This window comes from Coregonus clupeaformis, chromosome 13 (assembly GCF_020615455.1).
Source record: "Coregonus clupeaformis isolate EN_2021a chromosome 13, ASM2061545v1, whole genome shotgun sequence".
Classification (NCBI taxonomy): domain Eukaryota; kingdom Metazoa; phylum Chordata; class Actinopteri; order Salmoniformes; family Salmonidae; genus Coregonus; species Coregonus clupeaformis.
The window spans coordinates 25,565,513-25,576,148 of record NC_059204.1 but is presented as its reverse complement, the minus strand read 5'-3'; the positions used below and the strand labels follow the sequence as shown (position 1 = coordinate 25,576,148).

Genomic DNA, 10,636 nt, shown 5'->3' with positions numbered 1-10,636 from the left:
GAGGGACCAGGAAAAAAGCAAGGTGCTGATGACAGATTTTCAGTGTTTTTCTGATTTTCAAACTTCTATTTGAAGGTTTTATTTGTTCTCATGGTGCTATGTTGTTTCACTATCCTTAGTTTAATGTAATTATTATAAGCCACTCTGGATAAGAGTTTATATATGCTAAATGAAGTAAAGTAAAATGTATGTCTTTTTACTTTTATTTTAGATGAGTTTCATGTATTTATAAGGTAGTAAGTGTATGTGTGTAACGCTAAAGCTCTGTTAGAGGACGATTTTAGTGTTATACGCAAACTGGTCTCAGGTGTAATTTGCATTTTCTTTTATCCTCATAAATATCCTTGATGTTATGATTATGGCTGAGATAGTGGTCATTGATATGCAGTGAACTTCCACTCCCCATTCCTTCAGCCTGGGTACCAGTCTGTTTCTGCTTCAGGCATTATGCATTATGTTGTTACCTGTGGCCTGGTGCAGTCACAATAACCTGGAGCTGAACACTCTCAAAACCGTGGAGTTGGTGATTGACTTCAGGAAGCGTCCCTCACGACCTCTCCCTCTTGAAATCAATGGCTCAGCTGTAAGCATAGTTGTGAGACATTTTAATTCCTGGGGACCATCATCTCCCACAACCTCAAGTGGGAGGATAACATCACAGCCATCACCAAGAAGGTACACCAGCGGATGTACTTGCATCAGCTGAAGAAATTAAAACTCTCATGGACAATTCTGATTCAATTCTACACTACAAACACCGAGTCCATCCTCACCTCCTCAATCACTGTGTGCTTCAGGAATGCGTCTGCCTGGTCCAAGGGCAAACTGCAACAGATTGTCCGGTCTGCTGAGAGGGTCATCGGCTGCCACCTACCCTCCATCGAGGTCCTGCATGACTTCAGGGCAAGGAAGCGTGCAGGAAAGATCATTGCCGCCCCCTTCCATCACGGACACCCCCTCTTCCAAAGACTCGCCTCTGGCAAACAGTTTATGTGAATCACGACCAAAACCTCCCGCCACCTGAACAGCTTCTTCCCTCACACCATGGCCCCCACCAACCGGCCACCTGGTCCACAATGATCTTCTCACCCACGGACTATGCACCCTGCACCAGTGGTGTAAAGTATTTAAGTAAAAATACTTGAAAGTCGTTTTTTTGGGGTATCTGTACTTTAGTATTTATATTTTTCCAACTTTTACTTCATTACATTCCTAAAGAAAATAATGTACTTTTTACTCCATACATTTTCCCAGACACCCAAAAGTACTTGTTACATTTTGAAAGGGATGAAAGTTTCCCCTGTGCCTGTTTCGTTGATCGCTAGTTGAGCGCATTTGTGTATCTAGGAATAAACTCTGTATTCGGTGATTACCCTCCTGCGCCTGACTCCTTCCCATCATACTCATCACAGAATCACCCACACGTTATGGAGTCAGCGGGAGAAGAGCGCATGCCTGGAGTCGTGGCATGGGTCCAAGAGCATTCCACGATGCTGGCCAGCTTGGAGGAAGCGATGGATCGGGTTCTTCAGGTCGTCCAACGCCTGGAGAGGAGAGTACCCGATCTGTCTAGACCAGCTGGCCAACCGGATCCAGCCACCTACACCCCAGCACCCGGAGGGATCCAGATATCCCGACCACGGGCGTTTGATGGGACTGCAGCGCTGTGCCAGGGATTCCTCCTCCAAATGGAGCTGTACTTTTCCAGCATCAGGCCGACGCCATCGGAGCGGGAGAAGTTGTCTGTCCTCGTTTCCTGCCTCTGTGGGAAAGCCCTGGAGTGGGCCAACGCGGTGTGGAACGAGGGAGGAGCCGCGTTGGAGGACTACGGGGAGTTCGCTCGCTGGCTGGTCCACCTGAGGCAGGGGACGAGGACTGCGCAGGACTTCGAGTTGGAGTTTCGGATGCTGGCAGCGGGGTCCGGGTGGAATGAGCAGGCCCTGATGGACCATTTCCGGTGCCATCTGCGGGAGGACGTCCGACGGGAACTAGCCTGCCGGGACACCATATTGTCCTTCAATAAACTGGTGGACATGGTCATTCGTTTGGACAACCTGCCAGCAGCCAGATGACGTCCTGGTAGGGGTCTGCCCGTTTCCACCCCGGACGACTTGGATCCCGAGCCGATGGAGCTGGGTGGAGCCGCCGGCCGAGAGAGCGGAGGAGGACAGCGACAGTGCCACTCTGGTAGCACGAAGGGACAGTACACCACACGTCGTAGTCAACGTTCTTTTGGGCCTGGAGGCGGCAGGCAGGGCACTCATGCATCACCTCAGGTATCGAACACCCACACTTCCCCAGTGTAAGGCGCTAGTCGATTCAGGCGCAGCTGGTAACTTTATGGACAGGGCATTCGCACGCCGTCGAGGCATTTAATTGGTTCCCCTATCCATTCCACTCCCCATCAGAGCACTCGATAGTCGACCATTAGGGTCCGGGTTTGTTACGGAAGTCACTATACCAGTCACCATGATCACCCAGGAGACACATTATGAGCAGGTTATTTCTTTGATTACTGAGTCTCCTGCTTTCCCTGTGGTATTAGGTATCCCTTGGCTAGCACTCCACAACCCCACCTTCTCATGGCCGCAGAGGGCTCTCACGGGTGGTCGCGAGAATGTCAGGGTAGGTGTCTAGATGTTTCCGTTGTGCAATCACGGTGGAAAGTCCAGACGGTACCTCCACAGTGCGCATTCCCCCCAAATACCTAGATTTGGCGCACGCGTTTTTAAAGACGTGTGCGACTAAATTACCACCTCATCGGGCGGGGGATTGCACGATAAACCTTCGGGTAGACGCTGTACCTCCCAGGAGTCATGTGTACCCCCTGTCGCAGGCTGAAACGAAGGCTATGGAAACATACGTCTCCGAGTCCCTGGGCCAGGGGTATATACGTCCCTCCACTTCACCCGCCTCCTCGAGTTTCTTCTTTGTAAAGAAGAAAGACTGCGGTCTGCGCCCGTGCATTGATTATCGATCACTGAACAAGGAGACGATTAGATTTAGTTATCCTCTCCCCCTCATTCCTTCAGTGATTGAGTCAATGCATTGGGCGTGCTTCTTCACTAAGCTAGATCTCAGGAGTGCATACAACCTGGTGCGTGTTCGGGAGGGGGATGAGTGGAAGACAGCATTCAGCACAACCACGGGGCATTATGAATACCTGGTGATGCCCTACGGTTTGATGAATGATCCATCCGTCTTCCAGTCCTTTGTGAATGAGGTGTTTCGGGACATGCTTGGTCGCGGTGTGGTGGTCTACATCGCTACTCGCGTTCGAGCATGTGTCCCTGGTTCGCAAAGTGCTGGCCCGACTGTTGGAAAATTACCTTTACACCAAGGCAGAGAAGTGTATGTTTTTCCAGCAGTCCGTCTCCTTCCTCGGATACCGCATTACCACCTCAGGTGTGGAGATGGAGGGCGATCACATTTTAGCCATGAGTAATTGGCCGACTCCAACCACGGTTAAGGAGGTGCAGCGCTTCCTTGGCTTTGCCAACTACTATCGGAGGTTTATCCGGGGCTTTGGCAAGTTTGCAGCTCCTATTACATCCCTGTTGAAGGGTGGGCCGTCCCGGCTCCGCTGTTCTGCTGAGGCTGACCTGGCCTTCAGGAGACTGCGGGTCTGTTCACCTCAGGTCTGGTACTGGCCCACCCCGATCCATCACTACCGTTCGTAGTGGAGGTGGATGCGTCCGAGGTAGCGATAGGCGCTGTCCTGTCCCAACGCTCAGGCACGCCACCCAAGCTTCGCCCCTGTGCCTTCTTCTCTAAGAAGCTCAGCCCTGTGGAGCAGAACTACGACATTGGTGATCAGGAGCTGTTGGCTGTTGTCCAAGCTTTGACAGTGTGCAGTGTGGATGCACTGGCTCGAGGGGGCGAAACTCCCTTTCCTAGTCTGGACGGACCACCGTAACCTGGAGTACATCCGGGCAGCGAGGAGGCTGAATCCTCGCCAGGCCAGGTGGGCCCTATTCTTCACCCGGTTTGATTTTACTCTGTCATACATTCCGTGTACGAAGAACGTGAAGGCAGACATTTATTTGGCCTGCAATTTCTGAGGCTGGTAACTCTAATGAACTTATCCTCTGCAGCAGAGGTAACTCTGGGTCTTCCATTCCTGTGGCGGTCCTCATGAGAGCCTGTTTCATCATAGCGCTTGATGGTTTTGCGACTGCACTTGAAGACACGTTCAAAGTTCTTGAAATGTTCAGTATTGACTGACCTTCATGTCTTAAAGTAATGATGGACTGTTGTTTCTCTTTGCTTATTTGAGCTGTTCTTGCCGTAATATGGACTTGGTATTTTACCAAATAGAGCTATCTTCTGTATACCCCCCTACCTTGTCACAACACAACTGATTTGCTCAAACGCATTAAGAAGGAAATACATTCCACAAATTAACTTTTAAGAAGGCACACCTGTTAATTGAAATTTATTCCAGATTATTACCTCATGAAGCTGGTTGAGAGAAAGTCAAGAGTGTGTAAAGCTGTCATCAAGGCAAAGGGTGGCTATTTGAAGAATCTCAAATATAAAATATATTTTGATTTGTTTAACACTTTTTTGGTTACTACATGATTCCATATAGGTTATTTCATAGTTTTGATGTCTTCAATATTATTCTACAATGTAAAAAATAGTAAAATAAATAAATAAAAACCCTTGAATGAGTAGGAGTGTCCAAACTTTTGACTGGTAGTGTACATTGCAAAATGTTGATTTTGTGGTCAAATAACTATTTATTTGTGGATTTTGATTAGTGCTTAGGGTTAGGGTCTCGCTGGAATATCCACTTGTGGCTAAGTGTCAGCCTCCTGGCAGAGTCAAGCAGGTTTTTGACTAAAATGTCCTGGTACTTGGTAAAAGTTAATGATGCCGTTGACCTTATCAAGGGCCACATGACGAGTGGAATCAAAATAGACCCAAAACATCAAAGATCCACCAGCATATTTTACCATAGGTCTGAGATATTTTTCTGCATATGCTTCTGTTTTTCAACGGCAAACCCACCACTGGTGTACGTGGCCAAAGATATCTATTTTCATGTCATCTGACCATATTACCGCCTGGAGTTTGATTAACGGCAATGGCACTTGGATTGGAACCGCTGCTATGGTCAGATGACATGAAAATTGAGCTCTTTGGCCACGCATACCAGTGGTGGGTTTGGCATAAGAAATCGGATGCATATGCAAAGAACCTCATACCTACTGTAAAATATGGTGGTGGATCTTTTATGTCTTTTTTATATATTTGCCTGTATATACTGGCACTGGGCCAGCGCGTTAATGTTGAACCCTGGCAGGTTAGGGTTATAGACTGTAGGTGAGCTACTGTACCTGAGAGATGAGACAAACTTAGAGCCTGTTGATTTGCAACGGTTTTCCCACAGAGTGCTGTGACAGAACCAAAGGTTCACCCCAGTGTTAGAGATACCACCCCGTACATAATTAAAGTTGGTGGTATTATTTTTCTGGCCTCAGTTGAGTGCCGGTGTTTCAGACAGGGTGAACTGGACACAGAGGAACCTACTGAATAACTTCTCACTCTCTCTCTGTCAATGGTATGAGATGTTGGAATAAAGCCTATTTGTTTATGTAGCAGGGGTAATATACTAAATTAAAGGAGAGATTTTTCATTAGCCATTTATTTTTCTTCAGTTTGACTAAGTCATTCCTGTTTTAAATTAAATTGGCGGCAGTGTCGGGATTTGATTATAATATCATTTCTTTTTTGATTGATTGGAACTGTATCTTATGTGTTTTCTATTAATTATCTTCTCTCTTTCAGGTCTCTCCGCCCCTCAGATGGAGAACCATACTGTACATACAACAAGCATTTTCTCCTCCTGGAGGGGTTAAAGGTCACCCACCAGTCCACCTACCCTGTCTTCATCATCCTCCTCGTTATCTACATCTTCTCAATGGTGGCCAACATCGGCCTCGCAGTGGTGATCTCCATGAAGAGGAGCCTGCATCAACCCATGTAAATCCTCCTTTGCAACATGTATTTTAACGATGCTTTCAGTATCACCACCTTCATACCTCGAGTGCTGAGTGACATTTTCAAAGTAAGTGCAGAAAGATATATTACCTTAGTTAAGTGTGCCATACAAGCGTTCTGCGGTCACATGTTTAGTACGACCGGACATACAATAATAATGATCATGGCGTTTGACAGGTATATGGCCATCTGCAACCCTTTGTGATACGCCACCATCATGAACAACAAAATGCTGGTAAAACTGTGTGTGTTTGGCTGGGGATGGCCTTTCTCTTTGTGACGGTCCTTATAGGTCTCTCTGTCCGCTTATCACGCTGCCGGTCAAACGTTTTCAACCCTTTCTGCGACAACGCCTCGTTATTCAAGCTCTCCTGTGAGAATGTGTTTATAAATTACATATACGGACTATTTTTTCACTGCGCTCTTTCTTAGCGCTTCCATTGTGAGTGTGGCTCTGACATACATTAGGATCACCATTGTTTGTGTGAGGAGTAAGAGCAAGTCGCTAAACAGGAAAGCCCTGCACACCTGTTTCACACACCTGGCTGCATACCTCATTATGCTGATGACAGGTTTCATCATTGTCTTTCTTCATCGGTACCCACAGTGGTCAAACCACAGGAAAGTGGCGTCCATTATATTTCCCCTGGTTCCTGCTTGTCTTAACCCAATTATCTATGGGCTGCAGTCCAAAGAGATTCACAAAGTGGTAAATAATATGTTCCAGTCTAAGATTATGTCTCTTCGATTGTAATATACTTTTTAATGTGTAAAGGTGAATAAAAAGTGTTTGTCCCTATTGAAATGCCCCAATTGTAATGCAGTCTTGGTAAACCAGGGACAATGTTAACAAGGGTCAGCAAATTCAATCGTATGCACATCTGTCAAAGCAGCAGAGTTATTTGCTGAGGCCTAAGGGCGACTATGACGAATTTTCTCCTCTCTGCCATTAACGCTAATCTATCAATTCACCCTGCCCACAGCCCCACTCTTGTATATTGATACATTGTCACGCCTGCTCCCGCTCCCCATCCCTGGCGCTCGAGGCCGTCAGGCTGTTCATCATTATGCACACCTGTCACCCTCGTTACGCGCATCAGCGCTTCATTGGACTCACCTGGACTTTATCACTGCTTAATTACCTTCCCTATATCTGTCTGTTCCTCAGTTTGATCCCTGTGTCTGCATTAATGTTGTTTTGTTTCCGTTGTCCAGACGCTGTCGGTGGTTTGTTCCTGTCTGTTTTTTCATTAAATGTTCAATTTAAACAGTATTCTTCCATTCCCCTTAATTTACTCTGAGCACAAAAGCCCTTAGCTGAATGCTCTAATTACATTTTGATCAATTAATGTCAGTCTTTGTGATTTTCTCCACCCCCCTCCAGGTGTCGCCCATCTTCCCCATTATCCCCAGTGCATTTATACCTGTGTTCTCTGTCTGTTGCCAGTTCATTTTGTTTCGCCAAGCCTACCAGCGGTTTTCCCCTTGCTCCTGTCTAGCTCTAGCTCAAGTTCCAGTCGGAAGAGATTCATCATTGGAAAACAGCTGAAAAGCATAGGCGTATCGACATATAAGTGATATTCTAGCCAGATTTTCAATCCACTGAATGAGCTGCTAAATTCATAGATCTGTGGTTACGTAAGTACAGTGCCTTCAGAAAGTATTCACACCACTTGACTTTTTCCCCAAAAAATTGTGTTACAGCCTGAATTTAAAATGGATTAAATTGAGTTTTTTTTGCCACTGGCCTACACACAATACCCCATAATGTCAAAGCAGAGTTAATGTTTTTCAATATTTTGTACAAATTAATTACAAATGAAAAAGTGAAATGTCTTGAGTCAATAAGTATTCAACCCTTTTGTTATTGCAAGCCTAAATAAGTTCAGGAGTAAAAATGTGCTTAACAAGTCATATAATAAGTTGCATGGACTCACTCTGTGTGCAATAATAGTGTATAACATGATTTTCGAATGACCACCTTAACTTTGTACCCCACACATACAATCATCTGTAAGGTCCCTCAGTCGAGCAGTGAATTTCAAACACAGATTCAACCACAAAGAACAGGGAGGTTTTCCAATGCCTCGCAAAGAAGGGCACCTATTGGTAGATGGGTAAAAAAAAGAAACAGACACTGAATATCTCTTTGAGCATGGTGAAATTATTAATTACACTTTGGATGTTACAACGATACAGGCCTTCATAACTCAGTTGCTGGAGAGGAAGGAAACCACTCAGGGATTTCACCATGAGGCCAATGGTGACTTTAAAACAGTTAGAGTTGAATGGCTGTGATAGGAGAACTGAGGATGGATAACAACATGGTAGTTACTCCACAATTGTCAAAGTGAAAATAAGTCTGTACAGAATAATGTGGCAAATAAATTAACTTTTTGTCCTGAATACAAAGCATTATGTTTGGGGCAAATCCAACACAACACATCACATCACTGAGTACCACTTTTCATATTTTCAAGCATGGTGGTGGCTGCATCATCTAATGGATATGCTCGTCATCAGCAAGGACTTTTATTTTTTATATAAAAAGAAACGGAATAGAGTTAAGCACAGGCAAAATCCTAGAGGAAAACCTAGTTCAGTCTGCTTTCCAACAGACACTGGGAGACAAATTCAACTTTCAGCAGGACAATAACCTACGGTAAAACTCATGGCCAAATATACACTGGAGTTGCTTACCATGATGACGTTGAATGTTCCTGAGTGGGCTAGTTAGTTTTGACTTAAATCAGCTTGAAAATGGCTGTCTAGCAATGATCAACAACCAACTTGACAGAGCTTAAAGAGTTTTAAAAAATCATAATGGGTAAATATTGTACAATCCAAGTGTACAAAGCACTTAGAGATTTACCCAAAAAGACTCACAGCTGTAATCGCTACCAAAGGTGATTCTTACATTTATTGACTCAGGGGGTTGAATAATTATCTAATGAAGATATATTGTTTAATTTTCATTAATAAAAAAACACAATTAAATCAATTTTAATCCCAATTTGTAACACAACAATTTGTGGAAAAAGTAAATGGGTGTGAATGCTGTATATGTCTATGTTTGGTTCAGATTTTGTCAAGTCTAGACCGGCATGACTTCAGGTCCGGACCGGCTTATATTTGGCCCAAACATAGACGTCAATACAGTGCCTTCAGAAAGTATTCATACCCCTTGAGTTATTCCACATTTTGTTGTGTTACAGCCTGAATCTACACCCATAATGACAAAGTGAAAACATGTTTTTAGAAATTTCTGAAAATGTATTGAAAATGATATCTCATTTACATAAGTATTCACACCCAATACTTTGTAGAAGCACCATTGACAGTAATTACAGCTGTGAGTCTTTCTGGGTAAGTGTCTAAGAGCTTTCCACACCTGGATTATGCAATATTTGCACATTATTATTTTCAAAATTCTTCAAGCTCTGTCAAATTGGTTGTTGACTATTGCTAGACAACCTTTTCAAGTCTTGCCATAGATTTTCAAGTAGATTTAAGTCAAAATGGTAACTTGGCCACTCAGGAACGTTCACTCTCTTCTTGGTAAGAAACTCCAGTGTAGATTTGGCCTTGTGTTTTAGGTTATGATCCTGCTTAAAGGTGCATTCTTCTCTCAGTGTCTGGTGGAAAGCAGACTGAACCAGGTTTTCCTCTAGGATTTTGCCTGTGCTTAGCACCATTCCATTTATTTTTCATCCTAAAAAACTCCCCAGTCCTTAACGATGACAAGCATACCCATAACATGATGCAGCCACCACTATGCTTGGAAATATGGAGAGTGGTACTCAGTAATGTATTGTATTGTATTACTTTAGTGCCTTGTTTCAAACAGGATGCATATTTTGGAATATTTGTGTTCTGTACAGGCTTCATTCTTTTCATCCATACATTACAATAGCTTCATCCTTGACTGGCCTTTTCTTAGCAAGACAACAACAAGTTGATTGTCTTTCCACCTGCCGTAAATAATGTCATAGCCTTTCTGTTGGTTATAGATTCAGTCAACACCATCAAATCCCAATTGGACCGACTGTAACGGGAGGTACTGTAAACAGACAACAGATGAGAACTGAGAGCCTGTTGCTTGGAAACGGTTTGCCCCACTGAGTGCACAGGATGTGCTCCAATGTTAGAGATACAACCCATTACCTAATAAAAGGTGGTGGTGTTATTTGACTGGCCTCATTTGTGGGGTTGTGTGTCAGACCGGGTGAACAGGACACACAGACAGTCCAACTGTCTCTTTCTTTGTCAATGGTAAGAGATGTTAGAATAGTATGACTGTATGGTCAAATAAGGATATTTGATTTATTGGTGCAGTATCTGGTGTGTTGTTGACTGATTTGTATTGTCTTCTTTTCTCTAGCCTCTCCATAGCCTGGAATACACACTAAATACTGCTACTGTTCACGACTGTTCCTGCTCCAATTGAGAAGGACTTGGAATCAGAAAAAGAATTGCAGGTCCAATTAGCATTACTTCAGAAACTAGCCCAAAACCCCAAATGCTGAACTGTTTCAGTGAAGGTATGCATGGACGGAATCATTGAGGTGAAACAATAGTGTAACGAAGCACATTTCAGTTGGTATTTCAGTCTAGGCTCTCTGCCCGACAG

At 44.3% G+C, this 10,636-nt stretch overlaps 1 pseudogene; it reads left to right on the top strand.

The window, feature by feature from the left end:
* The first annotated feature begins 454 nt into the window (after positions 1–454).
* Positions 455–6,760, top strand: LOC121578958 (annotated as a pseudogene).
* The last annotated feature ends 3,876 nt before the right edge of the window (positions 6,761–10,636 follow it).